The sequence below is a fragment of the Eschrichtius robustus genome, chromosome 2 (genome assembly GCF_028021215.1).
Source record: "Eschrichtius robustus isolate mEscRob2 chromosome 2, mEscRob2.pri, whole genome shotgun sequence".
NCBI classification, from domain to species: domain Eukaryota; kingdom Metazoa; phylum Chordata; class Mammalia; order Artiodactyla; family Eschrichtiidae; genus Eschrichtius; species Eschrichtius robustus.
The window spans coordinates 11879343-11899977 of NC_090825.1; the positions used below are offsets into that span (position 1 = coordinate 11879343).

At 42.1% G+C, this 20635-nt stretch overlaps 1 protein-coding gene across 3 annotated transcripts in view; it reads left to right on the forward strand.

Annotated features, from left to right (window-relative positions):
• TRIO (trio Rho guanine nucleotide exchange factor) overlaps positions 1-20635 on the forward strand; it is a 372926-nt gene that overhangs the window by 11808 nt on the left and 340483 nt on the right. The window lies entirely within an intron of this gene.

Consider the following 20635-nt stretch of genomic DNA (forward strand, 5'->3'; position numbering starts at 1 on the left):
CGTTTGTTCAGTTTGGTCATTTGATTTAGGTGGTGACTACCAGGTTTCTCCACTGTATTTTTCCCTTGTAATTAGTGTCTTGTGGGGAGATAATTTGAGACTATGTAAAATCCTGTTCTTTTCCCGACTTTCATTTGCTGGTTGTCTCCGTTGATGACTTTTGCCTGAATCAGTCATTACTACGATGGTTGCAAAATGGTGATTTTCTAACTTCATTATGTCTTCTGTATTTCGTTGGTTTTCGACCGTAAGGCAGAGCCTCTCCTTCTGCCCTACTTATTTATTTATATAAGTGTGGCCTCATGAATTCCTGTCTTATTCAGTGGGTTATAATCCTTTGTTATCATTATTTAGTTTGATGCTCAACTTGTCCAAGATCTGGCCATGATGTCCTTTCAGACTGGCTCTTTTATCTTTTGTGACATGTTCCCATCATTTTTGGGGCACTTTGTTATTTTCTGACACAGTAAAATATTCCAGGCTTATGTTGTCCTTTCCTTACTCCAGCCCTGAAATCAGCTGTTTCTCCAAGGAGCCCTGGTTCATTTTAGCAGAAAACAGCATTAAGAAACTCAGTCTGGGCACTAAGTGTACTTATTGCTACAGGGGTTTCGTTGCTTCTAGAACCTCTCAGTGCACAGAGCTAGGAAGTGGGGAGTATGTGTGTACGTCCACACATACATGTATATGCACACACACATGGTGTCACATACACACATGCCGCTGTCTTTTTGTGCACCTGTCTGTCTAGAATAATAACCATGAGTTGATACTCATGCCTTCAATTCCAGTCCAGTACTACAAACTGCATTTCAGTCTTGCCTTTCCCAAATTTGTAATTCCCTTCTCTGACAGTGAAGGCTCCTTTTATCCTCAGTGTCTTTGCTGATTTCCTCAGTCCTAGAAAATGCAGTAAGCAGTTTCAGAGTGCTAAGCCATACCACTGTGATTAAAAGGAACCTACATCTTCAAGTTGAAACTGTTCAAATCGGCAGTCAGTGGTCAGCTTCTGTTCAGCTCTTTGCCTTGTCACTTAGTCACCCAAAGAAAACAGATGAAGTCATGCGCTGGAACTCCCCCGAGGCATGTTTAAGAAAAGAGCTGCCAGACTCCATCAACAGCTCACTTTCTGGGGATGTGGAAGTGCAAAATTGAAATATAAGGAGTTGCCAAAAAAGAAAGGGAGATTGATTTCTAATAAGTATGGTTTATAAAGCTGACACCTGTTGTGGGAAAAACAGTTTATCATCTTCATTTCCATATACTAATTGCTGGAAGAGAGGAGGAAAAAGGAAAGTGTTGAGATAATAAGAATGAATGATGAGACGTGAGGGATGGCCTGGGACCAGGTGTGTGTTAGGATGAGGATGGGGCAGGGGTGGTCTTTTCACAGGAATCCATCACATGCTCCGAGTAGGGGAAGGAGCTGAGTCCCTCTGGAGGAAGTCATGAGTCACGACTTGGGAGACCTGCTTGCTGCCCTTCATTGACCAAATGTTTCTTCCCAGAAACCACCTGCAGTAAATTTCATGCCGCTGTGTAGTGTCTGCTTTAGTGTGGGGTTTCTGGGACGTGTGTGTGTGTGCACTCAGTTCTAGAAACCGTAGACCACTGGGTGCAGATCTTTCTTATGTTACAGGCAAAGTGAATATTGACTGTTCAATGTTTTGCTCCATTAAATGATGACATAGAACATGGGCCCTTGTTTTGGGGAGACAGTCTCGATTTCATGTATTGTGTTCTGTATTTTCTGTGACTGTCCTCATGCTTGTTAGAGTGTGCTCTGGAGTATTTAGTCTCTGTACCTCTACAGGCCCTTCCTACAACTAGACATTTTAGCAAGAAGAATCATAATTTGCTTATTAATGTTTTAAGGGTGAAAGCCTTTTGGTTTAGAAAATTTGGAGAGTAAAAGGTCATGATTGCTAATTGGTCAAGCATTCTGGGGAAGGACTTTTGGGTGCTGAAGACGTTCTGGAATTAGCTAGTGGTGGTGGTTGCACACATTGTGAATAAACTAAACCCCACTGAATTATACACTTTACAAGGGAAAATTTTATAGTATGTGAGTTACATATCAATAAAAAAAGTTATGGCTAAATTGGCAATATTTCAGATTCTTAAACAGCTTCATTTATTGTGTACTTAAGCCACCAGCTGTTTAATTTTCATAGCCCTCTGCAAGGTAGGCAGTGACATCCAATTTTATACCTGAGGGAGGGGACTCAGAGAGGGTTTTTAACTTCCTGTAGGTTAGTAGCTATTAGGGGTGGCCAGGAGGATGTCGAGTGCAGTGGTGTTCTCCCCCAGGTGGGTGTCCCGGTGGAAAGCAGATGCCTGCGGATGGTTTCTCCCGCTGCGCCATGCATATCACACTGAGGTACGTGACGCCATTCAGGGAGCTTTCTATGTCCCTTTTTTTGGTGTCAGGGAGAGGAAAAAGAAGTCACTCTTCTTTGAAGGAGGGCGTTGTGGATAAGATCTGGTTGGGCTTCAGTTGTGATTTGATGGTACCTTTGGTAATTTCTTAGAAAACGTTGGATTAACTGTCCCGTTGAAAATTTCAGGGAGTCTCAGTCAAAAAGAAAAGGACGAACTTTGCTTCCCAGTAAGTGGTGTATTTGGGGACAGCGAAGGGCCCACCTGAAGTGGTTCAAGCTGGTGATACTTAGTCTCCCTCGTAGCGTCCTGGGGGAGTTGAAGGGAGAGGAGCTTGTGCTCTGCTCCTACTGAACGTGGCCTGGACATTAACAGTTGCACCCCGCGTTCTCCTGCTGGTGTGAGTTCTGTATTTTGCAACATTGGAGTCAGCTCTGCTCACTCGCATACACGACCAGGAGTACGTGTTAGACTCCAAGACCGAAACTGTATTAATTTGCATAAAACCGCATATGCTCTGTTCAAGAATTTTCATTGTGCCTGTTACAGAATTGAGTTGATACTTCATAGAGAGCATGTTAGCGTCACTTAAAAGGAGATGTCTCAGAAAGAAGAAGAATTTGTGTGGCTTTGAAATTACTTTTGGGCATGGTCCCTGAAAGAAAGGAACCACTGAAGGCTTTCGTTCTTTTTAGCATTTTGAAACTTTTTCTCCTGATTATATACATTAAAAACATGTAAAGCAGGTTGGGGTTTTGTCTGCTGTGTGTAGCATGCCTGCAAGGGGACCAGAGGTCTGGTGGAACGAGAGCCTTCCTGCTGGGTGGTGACCTTTTTATGATGTTTGGTCTGTCATCTTTGTTTCTCAGTTTCAAATGCCTAGCTCAGAATTACTTAGCACTTGAAGTGGTTTTCATCTTCAAAGGACTTTATGGGCATTATTTAATATACAGGGCACTGTGTAATGAATGAGCTGTTTATCCTTTGAGCAGTGTCAGTATGCCAGGTGCCATACAGCTGGAGAAGGCAAAAATAATATTCTGGCCAGTGGGAGTTCGTATTCTAAAGAGGCAAGATGATTAGGCAGATTCTCTCTTCTGGCCTCTTTTTAAAAATGTGCTGGGGAATAATTTAGAAATTAAAATTATAAGAGGTGATCAACTAGCTCAAGTCCACCTAATTGGAATTGCTCTCAAGGTGAAAATGAAATTTGAGATGCTCTTAAAAAGACCTAGTCTATTATCTCTCACTTATCACACATTTTTTGACATACATAGTATTTTTCCTGTTTACAGATGAGGATTTTGCTAAAGCTAGGGCAGAGTCATTTTTAATTCTCTTTATACCACCCCCAAATCCTGTTTTTCTTTACCTGGTGTAGGGATGTGCTTTGCAACCAAGGCTGCGTGTGAGTCACAAATGCAGTTTTCTGAGTTTCACACTGGGTCAGTCCATCCACCCTAGCTGGGCTGGCTGGCCTCAAGGGAAGCTTCTGGACCACTTGCCCCGTCAGCCTCTCGAAGGCCCATCGCACACCCCACGCTGTGTCTGTGTTCTTGCCCCTGTCTGTGTGTTTGGTGTTCCCTCCTCTTCCTGGTTTTCCTATAACTGACTGAGCTCAAGCATCACTTCCTTTAGGAAACCACCTGTCTGTCTTCTGGCCTCCCTGGCCATCAGTGTTGGCGTAGTACCTTGTGTAGACTGTGTTCTGGTTCTGGGTCTTTGGGTCATAATTGTTTCCTGTGAGTGTGAGCTGCTGGGCCTCTGGCCCTGGGCAAGCTCCAAGGAGAGGCAAAGTAAATGCCTGTTGTGATTTATACCGGTGGTTCCTTAACCCAGCCTGTATCAGAATCACCTAAAAAGTTAAAAAAAATTACAAATCTCCAGCAATTCTCATTTAGTAGTTCTAGAATAGGGCCTTAGAATCCGTATTTTGAAAAAGCCTTACTGGTAACTCAGATGCACAGCTAGGAAGAGGAACCCCTGGTCATGCCGAGGTGCACATATTGGTTATGGGTTATGGGGCCATGGCCAGTTTTGGGTAAGGTATGATACGTGCAATGTGCAGAATCATTTCACTTACATGCCTGGAGGGAATGGAGAATGTGAATGTGGTCCGTTTATGACGGGACATCCTTCCTGAAGGAGAAGACTCTGGCTCATTGAGGAGCTCACTGACCAGTCTGGTTTTCTGTTGTGTGAACAGACTGAGTGCACGATTGGCCCACCAAACTTGCATTTGTAGTCACCGTGTTGCCACAGAGATGTTATGTAGTATTGAAGGAGATTAGAGAAATCACATCGTAAATGATCAGAACAGATGGCTTGTAATTTAACACTCTCCTAGCTCATATTCTTTGTACTGGTACTTGAGAACACTTTAAAATATCAGTTCTTACTTTGTTTTTCACCTTTAAAAATGGCAGAGTTCATACCATGATTTAAAATGGAGATAATGTATGCCACACACACAGTATACAATGGCAGTGATGTAAAGTGGGGAGAATATTTGAAGTATTTTGGGAGTGGCCTCTTTACCTCTGCTTTTAGAACTCACACATGATTTGCAGCTTCTTTTTTTTTTTTTTTTTTTTTTTTGGTCCACTTAGAGATTTCATACTCTCCCTTATTATTTTGATAGCACTAGTCAGGGCTAATTTTTATCTCCTGGCTTGACAGTAAAAGGAATATTACGAGATCGTGTAGATTCAAGCAACATACTCACTTTCAAGGTGTTTTATATGTGATCAATAATGTAAAGGGTGTTTTCCACAAGAGGACCTCTTTGAAACTTTTTCTCTTTTCCTGTTCTACTCTATGGACTGATGTGCAACTCTTAAAGATTGCATCCCTCATCAAGGACAATTATTCTTTGTCTCTTGCAGGGAACTGCAGCTTGACTGGAGTTCTGGAGTGTGCACATGTGTATGCGTACACACACACACACACACATACACACATACATGCTTATAATTTACATTGTGTAAATGATCAGAGTGGATACATGTCTAAACCACTTCAAATTAGGAAATGATAATCCTATTGGTGTAACTTAAAAATTCAGTAAAGCTTACTTTGATTTTTAGGTACTTGTAGTTGCACGAGAACATAATTTTTAGATTTTTTTTTTAATTCTCACATTCCTAAAGTATTCAGGAGTCTTAACAGGCTATGCCTACATACATTTTCATGAGTCTCCTTTCTCATTTGCTGTATGTTAACAGTGATTGGCAAAAAAAATTAACAAGTAAGTTTTCTAGTCCCCAGACAATTCCTGACTTGCTTATATGTCAATGTGTGTTTTAAACTGAGTGCAGACATTAACAGTACAGGGCACTTCTCTTAGAATCTTTCTCTGCCTGCGTAAGTACGTTTTATGAGCCTGTGCTGTGCGTACCAGTGATGGTTTCTGATGCTACTCAGCGGTGGAACAGGTGGGTCAGTTGTGAACCCAGCTCTGTTGGATGTAGTAATTCCTTCAGAATGAATCATTCAGGTGACTTAAGTGTATTGACACCTCTGTGTCAGTGCTAGGGGAAAAAAAAACTTGTTAATTATATCAAAAAGCATCTGAAAAATAGTCAGAGGCCTCAGAGCCGTTATAGGAGTGAGGTGGGAAATGTGGGATTAAGCCCTGATTTCTTTTTTTTTAGTGCCCTAATATTGATTGATTAATTGATTGATAGATTGATTGAACATGTTTATTGGAGTATAATAGGATTAAGCCCTAATTTCTTTTTTTTAATGCCCTAAATTTTATTTATTTATTTATTTAACATCTTTATTGGAGTATAATTGCTTTACAATGGTGTGTTAGTTTCTGCTGTATAACAAAGTGAATCAGCTGTACATAAACATATATCCCCATATCTCCTCCCTCTGGCGTCTCCCTCCCACCCTCCCTATCCCACCCCTCTAGGTGGTCACAAAGCACCAAGCTGATCTCCCTGTGCTATGCGGCTGCTTCCCACTAGCTATCTGTTTTACATTTGGTAGTGTATTTATGTCCATGCCACTCTCTCACTTCATCCCAGCTTCCCCTTCCCCATGTCCTCAAGTCCATTCTCTACGTCTGCGTCTTTATTCCTGTCCTGCCCCTAGGTTCTTCAGAACCATTTTTTTATTTTTTATTTTTTTAGATTTCATATATATGTGTTAGAATACGGTATTTGTTTTTCTCTTTCTGACTTACTCACTCTGTATGACAGTCTCTAGGTCCATCCACCTCACTGCAAATAACTCAATTTCGTTTCTTTTTATGGCTGAGTAATATTCCATTGTATATATGTGCCACATCTTCTTTATCAATTCATCTGTCAATGGACACTTAGGTTGCTTCCATGTCCTGGCTCTTGTAAATAGAGCTGCAGTGAACATTGTGGTACATGACTCTTTTTGAATTATGGTTTTCTCAGGGTATATGCCCAGTAGTGGGATTGCTGGGTCATATGGTAGTTCTATTTTTAGTTTTTTAAGGAACCTCCATACTGTTCTCCATAGTGGCTGTATCAATTTACATTCCCACAAGCAGTGCAAGAGGGTTCCCTTTTCTCCATACCCTCTCCAGCATTTATTGTTTGTAGATTTTTGATGATGGCCATTCTGACTGGTGTGAGGTGATACCTCATTGTAGTTTTGATTGTCATTTCTCTGATGATTAGTGATGTTGAGCATCCTTTCATCTGTTTGTTGGCAATCTGTATATCTTCTTTGGAGAAATGTCTATTTAGGTATATTTGATTTTTGGATTGGGTTGTTTGTTGTTTTGATATTGAGCTGCATGAGCTGCCTGTATATTTTGGAGATTAATCCTTTGTCAGCTGCTTCATTTGCAAATATTTTCTCCCATTCTGAGGGTTGTCATTTCATTTTGTTTATGGTTTTCTTTGCTGTCCAAAAGATTTTAAGTTTCATTAGGTCCCATTTTAAAATTTTTGTTTTTATTCCCGTTTCTCTAGGAGGTGGGTCAAAAAGGATCTTGCTGTGATGTATGTCATAGAGTGTTCTGCGTATGTTTTGCTCTAAGGGTTTTATAGTGTATGGCCTTACATTTAGGTCTTTAATCCATTTTGAGTTTATTTTTGTGTATGGTGTTAGGGAGTGTTCTAATTTCATTCTGTTACATATAGCTGTCCAGTTTTCCCAGCACCACTTATTGAAGAGGCTGTCTTTTCTCCATTGTATGTTCTTGTCTCCTTTATCAAAGATAAGGTGACCATATGTGTGTGGGTTTATCTCTGGGCTTTCTATCCTGTTCCATTGATCTATATTTCTCTTTTTGTGCCAATACCATACTGTCTTGATTACTGTAGTTTTGTAGTAGAGTCTGAAGTTGGGAGCCTGACTCCTCCAGCTCCGTTTTTCTTTCTCAAGATTGCTTTGGCTATTCGGGGTCTTTTGTGTTTCCATACAAACTGTGAAATTTTTTGTTCTAGTTTTATGAAAAATGCCATTGGTAATTTGATAAGGATTGTATTGAATCTGTAGATTGCTTTGGGTAGTATAGTCAGTTTCACAATGTTGATTCTTCCAATCCAAGAACACGGTATATCTCTCCATCTGTTTGTATCATCTTTAATTTCTTTCATCAGTGTCTTATAATTTTCTGCATACAGGTCGTTTTTCTCCTTAGGTAGGTTTATTCCTAGGTATTTTTTTCTTTTTGTTGCAGTGGTAAATGGGAGTGTTTCCTTAATTTCTCTTTACGATTTTTCATCATTTGTGTATAGGAATGCAAGAGATTTCTGTGCATTAATTTTATATCCTGCTACTTTACCAAATTCATTGATTAGCTCTAGTAGTTTTCTGGTAGCATCTTTAGGGTTGTCTATGTATAGTATCATGTCATCTGCAAACAGTGACAGTTTTACTTCTTTTCCGATTTGGATTCTTTTTATTTCTTTTTCTTCTCTGATTGCTGTGGCTAAAATTTCCAAAACTATGTTGAATAATAGTGGTGAGAGTGGACAACCTTGTCTTGTTCTTGATCTTAGAGGAAATGGTTTCAGTTTTTCACCATTGAGAATGATGTTGGCTGTTGGTTTGTCATATATGGCCTTTATTATGTTGAGGTAAGTTCCCTCTATGCCTACTTTCTGGAGGGTTTTCATCACAAATGGGTGTTGAATTTTGTCGAAAGCTTTTTCTGCATCTACTGAGATAATCATATAGTTTTTATCCTTCAGTTTGTTAATATGGTGTATCACATTGATTGATTTGCGTATATTGAAGAATCCTTGCATTCCTGGGATAAACCCCACTTGATCATGGTGTATGATCCTTTTAATGTGCTGTTTGATTTTGTTTGCTAGTATTTTGTTGAGGATTTTTGCGTCTGTGTTCATCAGTGATATTGGCCTGTAGTTTTCATTCTTTGTGATATCTTTGGTTTTGGTATCAGGGTGATGGTGGCCTTGTAGAATGAGTTTGGGAGTGTTCTTCCCACTGCTGTATTTTGGAAGAGGTTTGAGAAGGATAGGTGTTAGCTCTTCTCTAAACGTTTGGTAGACTTCACCTGTGAAGCCATCTGGTCCTGGGCTTTTGTTTGTTGGAGGATTTTTAATCACAGTCTCAATTTCAGTGCTTGTGATTGGTCTGTTTATACTTTCTATTTCTTTCTGGTTCAGTCTCGGAAGGCTGTGCTTTTCTAAGAATTTGTCCATTTCTTCCACGTTGTCCATGTTATTGGCATATAGTTGCTTGTTGTAATCTCTCATGATCCTTTGTATTTCTGCAGTGTCAGTGGTTACTTCTCCTTTTTCATTTCTAATTCTATTGATTTGAGTCTTCTCCCTTTTTTTCTTGATGAGTCTGGCTAATGGTTTATCAATTTTATCTTCTCAATGAACCAGCTTTTAGTTTTGTTGATCTTTGCTATTGTTTCCTTCATTTCTTTTTCATTTATTTCTGATCTGATCTTTATGGTTCCTTTCCTTCTGCTAACTTTGGGGTTTTTTTTGTTCTTCTTTCTCTAATTGCTTTAGGTGTAAGGTTAGGTTGTTTATTTGAGATGTTTCTTGTTCCTTGAGGTAGGATTGTATTGCTATAAACTTCCCTCTTAGAACTGCTTTTGCTGCATCCCATAGGTTTTGGGTCGTCGTGTTTTCATTGTCATTTGTCTCTAGTAGTTTTTGACTTCCTCTTTGATTTCTTTGGTGATCTCTTGGTTATTTAGTAGTGTATTGTTTAGCCTCCATGTGTTTGTTTTCTTCACAGATTTTTTCCTGTAATTGATATTTAGTCTCATAGCATTGTGGTCGGAAAAGATACTTGATACGATTTCAGTTTTCTTAAATTTACCAAGGTTTGATTTGTGACCCAAGATATGATCTCTCCTGGAGAATGTTCCATGAGCACTTGAGAAGAAAGTGTATTCTGTTGTTTTTGGATGGAATGTCCTATAAATATTAAGTCCATCCTGTTTAATGTGTCATTTAAAGCTTGTGTTTCCTTATTTATTTTCATTTTGGATGATCTGTTCTTTGGTGAAAGTGGGATGTTAAAAGTCCCTTACTGTGATTGTGTTACTGTCGATTTCCCCTTTTATGGCTGTTAGCATTTGCCTTATGTATTGAGGTGCTCCTATGTTGGGTGCATAAATATTTACAGTTGTTATAACTTCTTTTTGGATTGATCCCTTGATCATTATGTAGTGTCCTTCTTTGTCTCTTGTAATAGTCTTTATTTTAAAGTCTATTTTGTCTGATATGAGAATTGCTACTCCAGGTTCTTTTTACTTTCCATTTGCATAGAATATCTTTTTCCATCCCCTCACTTTCAGTCTGTATGTGTCCCTAGGTCTGAAGTGGTTCTCTTGTAGACAGCATATATACTCTGGGTCTTGTTTTTGTATCCATTCCGCCAGCCTGTGTCTTTTGGTTGGGGCCTTTAATCCATTAACATTTAAGGTAGTTATCGGTATGTGTGTTCCTGTTACCATGTTCTTAGTTGTTTTGGGTTTATTATTGTAGGTGTTTTCCTTCTCTTGTTTCCTGCCTATAGAAATTCATTTAGCATTTGTTGTAAAGCTGGTTTGGTGGTGTGTATTTCTCTTAGCTTTTGCTTGTCTGTAAAGGGTTTAATTTCTCTGTTGAATCTGAATGAGATCCTTGCTGAGTAATCTTGGTTGTAGGTTTTTCTCTTTCATCACTTTAAATATGTCCTGCCACTCTCTTCTGGTTTGTAGAGTTTCTGCCGAAAGATCAGCTGTTAAGTTTATGGGGATTCCCTTGTATGTTATTTGTTGCTTTTTCCTTGCTGCTTTTAATATTTTTTCTTTACATTTAATTTTTGATAGTTTGATTAATAGGTGTTTTGGCATGTTTCTCCTTGGATTTATCCTGTATGGGACTCTCTGCGCTTCTTGGACTTGATTGAGTATTTCCTTTCCCATATTAGGGAAGTTTTCAATTATAATCTCTTCAAATATTGTTTCAGTCCCTTTCTTTTTCTGCTCTTCTTCTGAGACCCCTATAATTCGAATGTTGCTGAGTTTAATGTCCCAGAGGTCTCTGAGACTGTCCTCAATTCTTTTCATTCTTTTTTTTTTATTCTGCCCTGCAATAGTAATTTCCGCTATTTTATCTTCCAGGTCACTTATCTGTTCCTCTGCCTCAGTTATTCTGTTATTGATTCTTTCTAGAGAATTTTTAATTTCATTTATTGTGTTGTACATCATCGTTTGTTTGCTCTTTAGTTCTCCTAGGTCCTTGTTAAACGCTTCTTGTATTTTGTCCATTCTATTTCCAAGATTTTGCATCATCTTTACTATCATTACTCTGAATTCTTTCTCAGGTAGACTGCCTATTTCCTCTTCATTTGTTTGGTCTGGTGGGTTTTTAACCTTGCTCCTTCATCTGCTGTGTAATTCTCTGTCTTCTCATTTTGCTTAACTTACTGTGTTTGGGGTCTCCTTTTCGCAGGCTGCAGGTTCATAGTTCCCGTTGTTTTTGGTGTCTGCCCCCAGTGGGTAAGGTAGGTTCAGTGGGTTGTGTAGGCTTCTTGGTGGACCGGACTGGTGCCTGTGTTCTGGTGGATGAGGCTGGATCTTGTCCTTCTGATGGGAGGACCGTGTCCCGTGGTGTGTTTTGGGGTGTCTGTGACGTTGTTATGATTTTAGGCAGCCTCTCTGTTAATGGGTGGGGTTGTGTTCTTGTCTTCCTAGTTGTTTGGCATAGGGTGTCCAGCACTGTAGCTTGCTGGTCGTTGAGTGGAGCTGGGTCTTTGCGTTGAGGTAGAGATCTGTGAGAAAGCTTTTGCCGTTTGATGTTATGTGGGGCTGGGAGGTGTCTGGTGGACCAATGTCCTGAACTCGGCTCTCCCACCTCACAGGCTCAGGCCTGACGCCTGGCCAGAGCACCAAGACCCTGTGAGCCATATGGCTCAGAAGAAAAGGGAGAAAAAAAAAGAAAGAAGGAAAAGTAAAATAAAATAAAATAGGATAAAATAAAATAAAATAGTTGTTAAAATAAAAAATATATTGTTAAAAGTAAAAAAAATTAAAAAAAAGAAAGAAAGAAGAGAGCAACCAAACCAAAAAACAAATCCACCAATGAAAACAAGTGCTAAAAACTATACTAAAAAAAAAAACAAAAGAAAAACGGACAGACAGAACCCTAGGAGAAATGGTAAAAGCAAAGCTATACAGACAGAATCACACAAAGAAGCATGCACATGCACACTCCAAAAGGAGAAAAAGGAAAAATATATATGTATAAAAAAAAAAAGGAAGAGAGCAACCAAATCAATAAACAGATCTACCAATGATAATCTCTAAATACTAAAATAAGATACAGATAAAGCTAGAAACAAAGTAAACCCCACATCTACCGTTGCTCCCAAAGTCCACTGCCTCAGTTTGGGATGATTCGTTGTCTATTCAGGTGTTCCACAGGTGCAGGTGCATCAAGTTGATTGTGGAGCTTTAATCCGCTGCTCCTGAGGCTGCTAGGAGAGATTTCCCTTTCTCTTCTTTGTTCGCACAGCTCCCGGGGTTCAGCTTTGGATTTGTACCCGCCTCTGCGTGTAGGTCGCCGGAGGGCATCTGTTCTTCGCTCAGACAGGACGGGGTTAAAGGAGCAGCTGATTCGGGGGCTCTGGCTCACTCAGGCCGGGGGGAGGGAAGGGTACGGATGCGGGGCGAGCCTGAGGCGGCAGAGGCCGGCATGACGTTGCACCAGCCCGAGGCGCGCCGTGCGTTCTCCCGGGGAAGTTGTCCCTGGATCACGGGACCCTGGCAGTGGCGGGCTGCACCGGCTCCCGAAGGGGCGGTGTGGAGAGTGACCTGTGCTCGCACACAGGCTTCTTGGTGGCCGCAGCAGCAGCCTTAGAGTCTCAGGCCCATCCCTGGGGTCCGCGCCGATAGCCGCGGCTTGCGCCCGTCTCTGGAGCTCGTTTAGGCGGCGCTCTGAATCCCCTCTCCTCGCGCACCCGGAAACAGTGGTCTCTTGCCTCTTTGGCAGCTCCAGACTTTTTTCCAGACTCCCTCCCAGCTAGCTGTGGTGCACTAGCCCCTTCAGGCCGTGTTCACGCCGCCAACCCCAGTCCTCTCCCTGCGATCCGACCGAAGCCCGAGCCTCAGCTCCCAGCCCCCGCCCACCCCGGCGGGTGAGCAGACAAGCCTCTCGGCCTGGTGAGTGCTGCTCGGCGCCGATCCTCCGTGCGGGAATCTCTCTGCTTTGCCCTCCGCACCCCTGTGGCTGCGCTCTCCTCCGTGGCTCCGAAGCTTCCCCCCTCCGCCACCTGCAGTCTCCGCCCGCGAAGGGGCTTCCTAGTGTGTGGAAACCTTTCCTCCTTCACAGCTCCCTCCCACTGGTGCAGGTCCCTTCCCTATTCTTTTGTTTCTGTGTTTTCTGTTTTCTTTTGCCCTACCCAGGTACGTGGGGAGTTTCTTGCCTTTTGGGAAGTCTGAGGTCTTCTGCCAGCGTTCACTGGGTGTTCTGTAGGGGTTGTTCCACATGTAGATGTATTTTTGATGTATTTGTGGGGAGGAAGGTGATCTCCGCGTCTTGACTCCTCCACCGTCTTGAAGCTATCTCTGCCCTAGCTTTAATTTCTTACTAGGCATGGCACACCACTCAGCAAGGTTGGCTCAACCTCCTGGGAACCGTCCTCTGCCAGTCTACTGGCACTGGCTTGAATGAATTGGGGTGAAGTTGCCCAATTATTGAAATGGATGGCTTGAGGGCAGGTTATTTGGCTCATAAACCCACCTGTTACGGTAATGAGGAATAACGAATGGTAGAATCTGCCCAGGATCCGATTTACATCAAGGGCAGAAAGGCTCCTGCTGCCTAAGCCCAGGATCTTGTTTTCCTGAGATTGCTTCAGGAAGATTTGGACAGTGACCTCCCAGCCAGTGGGATTTGGAGAGTCACTGGGTAGCTTTCCATGCACTTATTCCTCTTTCGTAGGGAAGGCTAATCTTTTCCCTTTGATCAGAGTTGGAATGAATCCTGTTTTGTTCCTCTCAGCAAACCCACTGGCGTTGATGTGCTTGTCTTGTTCCTCTTATAAGCCTCTAAACTCATTCCTTTGTTTGTTGGTTGTATCTGGAGGAAGAGTTTCCTCATTGCAGTGTCTGCATGTTTAGCTCAAATTCAGCCATTTACACATAGTGTCCTGAAGTGTCACTGCCATTTTGCCTCTTGAGTTGCTTGTTAGGAGCACTAAGGGCACGTGTGGCCCCCAGAACCACGGGCAGCAGGACAGGCTGGCCCTTTCCAGTTGGCCGCTGGGTGTGCAGTGGCCGTGGAGCTCGCCGCCTCTCAGTGAAGGAAGGATGCTCTCAAGGAAAATGAATGAATGCAAGCAGCCCTTAGCCCTGTCACTCCTACCCTTAAACTTCCCAGTAGCTGTATGTTAGTTTGTTCTTACTGGTGACCGTCTATCTTTCTTTCCGAGGCTCTGTGTCTCTGTGTGTCCTTCAGAGGGACTTTCCTCTCTGTAGGGGAGTGACTCACCCAGAGGTCATTCTCACAGCCTTAGCCCTCCCCCAAGCAGAGCCCCATCTGCTCAGAAGTAAGCTTTTCAAAAAGGCCCCTGAACCCTATAAATAGCTGTCACCAGTGCCCTCATTCAGAGCTGTGTGAACTCCCACCCATGTATCATTCTGAACCCTGGGTTCATCCATCCATTCTGGGTTTTATAGCTTCCAGAGGAGGTCAGGTCAGCTAGAATGGGATGGATGGTGGCCACCAGGGGCACATGCCCTGATTCCAGACCTACTGAAACAACGAATGCTTTTCTTCACTAAATGGACTCTTTTATCTTTCTTTTCTAATCCCTGTTTTTCTCACTTCTTCCTTTTTTCTGCATTCCTCTTTTGTCTCTCCTCTGACTGCTTAAGAATGGCAGTGCCCTCCGGGCCATTGCTGGACTTGGCTGGAGGCAGTCAGAGACTTTGATTTCTGGGGCAGGAGTTTAGGGGGGTGCTCCCTGTGGAGAGTCTAGATGGCACATTGGCACTAAGTACAGTCTTAAGTGGAGAGGGGAGCGCTGCCCACAGAGCCCCCCGCCCTGTCCCCAGGCCCCTCACGTCCACGTCACCTTCTGTGTGTCCCCTCCTGTCTCCTCTGTGCCTCTTCGCTTGGCGAGGCCCCTGACTCTGAACCTCTTTCTACTTGACGCCTCTTTAACCACAGTTTTATGTAATGTAAAATTTGCATTTTATGATGATTTTTGCTAGACTTGGTTTAGCAGATAAGCCCAACAGTTCTTATTTTGGGGTGATTTGATTCCTTCCCCTAAACTATGGTATTATTATTCATCGTGATTCCGTTTGACTCAGTCACCCCAGCTTCATGTAATTTCTTCCTGATGTTTTATTTTCTAAGCCGGCATTCACATCGAGGCGGAACCTCACTCGTGTTTGTATCCCCAGTACCCAGCACACAGTCGGCGCTTACTACATGTCGGCTGGAGGAATGAGCAAGTGCATGCACATCCCCACGTCTGAGGGCAGGAGGCAGATGTGGGCTGGAGGCCCAGACATGTTCATGGATGAACGACCTCCCCCGTAGAAGACTGTGAGAGGAAGAGAGCCAGCTGGTGTTGAAGCTGGGGCGTGCATGCGCGAGTGGACACGGGCTAGGCGGCAGCGGAGAAGGGCGGGGGTGGTAGAAGCACCTTTCCTTGTGCGGCTGTGTGCACGTTGCTGCTACTCATCTGCTTACTGTTGTCACTGTTGAGAGTTAGCTGCTTCTCCAGACCCACGCCTCTCGCACTTGGACGTGTCTCCTGGGCACTCACCACCTCTACCTAGACTGGCCAAGCTCACCCTAATCTGTATTTGCTGGCCGATTGATTACTAGGTTTGATCAGCTGCAGAGGAGAGTGAAGAAGCATCTTTCCTCAAGGTTTCCTTTCAGATTTAAGATCTAGTTGCCTCTGAATGTTTTCATTTCAATGAGTGGATTTCCCAGTGAGTAGACTGGAAAGGTCGTGTTGGGGAGTGATAGTGCTAGTAAGATTTTCTAAGCTCTTGGGAATGTTTTCATAGGAGAGCTTTCCGTAAGCTGGTTAAGAATGTTTTAGGTCCTTCTCAGTCTTCCCTTTTGCATACTTTGCTACCATTTCTGGAACTTCCCCTCCCATCCCTTTTAAGGCTTTAGTTACATGAATCTGAAAACAGGCCACAGGGCCTTTTAAAATTATATACATCAATATGAGGCCAACCCAGTTTTTCATAAATAGGTCAAGATGTTTCTACAAAGTAGGGTTTCAAAAACACTCTATCCTTTAAAGAAAGAGGTATTTTAAGGAAAGACGACCAATGTTCAAAGCTCAGCTGTTGGCAGGGCCTGAGAATCCTGGCCACGAGAAGATGCTGATTTCTGGGGCCTGCCTTGGATGGACTGCCAGGTGCCACAGGCACTAATTACTAAGGGAGAGCCTGCTGTGGGCCAGATGTGGCGTGAGGCCCAGGCCGGGTGTGAAAGGGGAAGGCCAGCTGCAGACCTGCAAGGAGCTCTGGGTCCCGGAGAAACAGCTTGGTTCTGAACAGGGGCCGTGGGGAGCCGGCAGCCGCATTCCACCCCAGGAGGGTAGCAGAGACAGGGTTTTTTCAGTCGAACAAGTATTCTTGCTTTACTTAACTACAGAACGTTCATGTCTTTCTTATGGAGAGAGCGACTTAAATCTCTCCCCAAAGTTCTTTTTATGGATAGTTGTGCTTTCAATCTCTATATCAGAATCAGCCAATAATAGTGTGATATTGGGAAGGCCTCCAAACTGTAGCAAGTCAGGGAGGGGAAGAAACTGTGGTGGGATTTGCAAGGTGGTTCTTCACATTTATCTGAGAATAGATTCCCTTGAAGAATGGTAATAATTTCTGACATGATCCTTGGAAAAGTTTCTAGGACTCTGTCTTATGTTTGTAAAATTGAAAAGAAGTCTGAATAGCTGTGAAAACTGGCTGTGTTCACAGGTGTAAACATGCACAGCGTCATACCCAAGAATATTATCCTGAAGTCAGTGAAATGCTTTGTCACCCATTTCACGGGCCTTACCATCCATGAAGAGTGTATGTGCCATGTGTTCAATTCCCCACCAAATTTTCTGTGCTGTTAACATAGCCTCATGCAAGAGATGCACTTTAAGTTTACCCTAAGTTCCCCTGAATAGGGAGGTCCCACATAGGTGAACTAAGTAGAGAGTCTCCACAAATATGTTATTCATCACATTTTTTAAATAGGAGATTCTCCAGTGGATCTGAATATTTGGCAACAGAATATGACGTATACAGCCTGGTATAAATCTCTTCATTTTTCCCTTGTACTTGATTTTCAAGAAGGTTGATTTCTAATTTACTGCTTCCCTGTAGTGGATATAACTTCCTTTTGTGTTGTTTTGGGTCCTGCTTTCTAGCACTGGAAAGTGCTTGTGTGTGCATATCTGCCCCTGCTCCGGATTCAGGATGCTGTCCTTTGAGCTGGCCTTCAGTTTGTTGGACTTACTTGGCCTCTTTGACATAGTGGATGCCAGGGCTTATGAGTTCATGCTACTGTTTGCAGTAGAAGTGGTTAAATTCCTATATGTCCATATTTTTCATTTTAATTACTGGCCCTGTGTTGAAAATTTATTGTTGGAAGTGCCACCAAGAAACCCAGGTCTGCCTGGCATTCCTCTTCTGGGGCAGGCCATGGCCTTTGCCCCCAAGGTGGGACAAGAGAGCCTCAGAGCAGGGAGGCTTTTGCCAGTTTCCTACCCAGATCTGAGAGCCAACGCTCGGGGTCACTAGGTGACCTCTGCAGCCATTGTCCTTGGGGCTACTACTTAGAAGGTTCGGGTTTTGACTCCTACAGTTTGATTTTTACTTTTTAATTAGGTTATTTGAGGTGAATGCATGGATTAAGTTTCTTGTTCTTTGTGTAGGACAGAATTAAAGGGAAATTTAGGACACCCTGGTCTGCTTTTGTTCATCACTTCTGTTATAGTCTTAATGGATATTAAGACTGCCTCGTTCCATTCTTCTTTTATAGATGGGAAGGTCCCCATTTTTATTTTTATGTCATATTCTTCCATACACAGCTTTATTTGACAGTGTAAGTTGTATTTTTAAGAAAATATTCCCACATTGCCATGTCTTTTACTTTTGTAGGATGATGTCATTTCTGATGGTCACTAATTGGTATGTCTGAATATCTCTCCTTTGATTCCAGGTATTATTTATAGTGATTTTGAAAAGAGAGATTTTGTTTCAAAGGTGTAAAATTTGGGTTACTGCTCTAACTTTACCACTGAGTCCCAGGAAATAGCTTGCCCTGTTTCATAAATTCTTTATAAGTTGGCTTCTCTTATGGGTGATAATCAAGTCTGTGATGTTCTTTGCTTTATTCAGCTGGAGTGCTCGAGTTATTATCGTTAAGTGCACATCAGTGAGACGCACTGGGACTTGGCGTTTATTCTGTGCAGTGGTGGTAGTAAAATTGTCTTCTACACTTAATTATGATTCCTCATACTGGATTCATAGTGAGTTTTTAAAAAAAGGGTCACCCACTAGTAGATTGAAATCTACTGTTGGGAAACTAAAAGTGGTAAGTACTTAATGGTATTTTAGGATTAGCTTGAAAATATCTGTAAGTTGATAGTATTGATACTTGGATCATACGATTGTGTTGTCACCAGGTGTGGAGTGATTTGGTAATTAGACAAAGCACTTTAGAAAGGGCTTATTATTAATAGCAAGTGGTAGCCAGTTTTTATAGGTGAAAGAGAAGGTGGTTGAGAAGAGCAGGGTTCCAGGTGATTAAATGGAAAGCAGATGAAGCTGGGGAGAGGGAGAGGCGGACGAGGTAGGAGGGTGGGAAATCAGGCCATGTGTTAGGGATTTAAGGAAATGCTTTACAGAACTCATTTATATTCTTGGGGTGTGTTTTCCGTAGTTCCCTCAAAGCAGAGGTTCCTGTTGTGACATGTTTTGGATTTTTTTTAAAGTTTCATTAGATATATAAAAGTTCTTTGTGATATAGCTTTATGATGTAGATAATATTTAGCTTTTTCTTTTTTAATTAAACACATTCCATGGAGAGAGTGTAGTAATTTGTATATCCTGGGGTTAGAAAGCTTTGGCTTTATTTAAAAATTTGATATATCAGTACATACTTTTGGTAATCTTTAGCTAGTCACTGAACCCTTTGCCATTCAGTTTTACCATTATTTAAAACAATCTTTAATGCTCACTTATTCATTCATGCATCACACATTTATTGAGTACCTACTATGTGCTCAGCAGTCAGTAAAAGTAAAACCTTTCTTGGAATCTATTTGAAGTTCTTGGGAGATAATATTATATATGTAGAAATGTGTTTTATCACTTTTCAACCATTTGCATTAAAACTATTAAAATTTAAACACTTGTTTTAACTTGATATATAATTTCAGCATTAGCAATTTATAATAATGAGAAATTAGTTGGAATGTGACCCCTTTTCAGCATTCTAATTATTAAATTGTACCTAGCCTTGCCCTAAAGTCAAATACCATGAAGATATGTGGGGGAAGGATTGGAAATCATCCCAGTCCTGGGGCAGTAAAGATACAAAGAATGTCCAGAAGACCCAACCAAGCCTGATTTACCCCAGAAAATAAGTTAAGTCTGACATCTGGTTTGTACTTCAGTTTGTACGACCACAGAGAAAGAACTGATTTATGTTCAGGAAAAACTGTACACACAGCAGATTATTTATACCCTTTTAAAAGAAATGAAATATTTTATAATAGCTTGCCAAAAATATAGTGCCCATTATAAGAAAAGCCCATTGCTAAGTCTCTCATTGGTCGCTGTAAGTAATGATACTTTTGACTAAAACTACAGGAATGCCAATCCAAATTTTTCAGCATTTTGAAGGACTCTAAAATTGCACCATTTAAGGTAATGCCGGCTAGCTAAACTTTGTAACATTTGATTGTAGACCATAAGCTGAAGAGCCCGAGGTCAGAATTAGGCAATCTAAATTATTTGGAATAATGGAGGACAAAGGCAGGGCTTAGCCAGTAGCTGTTCCTCTGTCTGTCCTGTCTGTTTCATGACTGCCGAGTGCAGATACGGAGAGGTTGCTGCAGAATCATTGTTTAGTAGACCAGAAGTGTATCTGAAACCTGATGAGGTTTAAGGACTAGTTCGTTGCTGTTCCTGGGTGTCTCTCAGTCTGAAACAGTCTTCCCTGGTGATAAGATTAGAAAAGAAGAAAGAAATTAGCCTGTTGCTGATTAGTAGCAAAAATGCTGGCATCAAAGTGCAGAGGGTTTGTGTTATTTTTGTTTTGTTTTGCACATATAAATGAGAAGTGTCTGTCTCTGTGACTCTTGCCCTCCTGTCGTGGTCAGTGTAAGTCTAGAGCCTTGCTTGTCCTCTGAAAAGACAGCATGATGGTACAAAACCCCAGCCGTGAACACCAACGGCTACAAGTAAGGCTACTGCAGAAAAGTGAAACAAAGGAGCATGTCTGCTGACCCTTCAGCAACACCAAGGTGTAGATTCTTCATGTCCTTTGGGGAAAGATCCACTTTACAATGCTGCTGGTTTATGGGAAAACTAGCTCTAGTCGCCATCACTCCATACTGGTTTAATACTTAGTGACTGTGGTTTTTAGTAGTTTGCACTTGAGGAGTTGCCTCACAGTTTGGCATATATTGTACTTTAAGGGCCTGACTTAGTTAAGGCTCTTTTGGCTGCTGGGGCAACAAAGAGAATTTATCCTAAGTGTGTGGGACCCTTAGTCAGCCCGGGGGGAGGGAGATGACGTGGCCTGCCCCG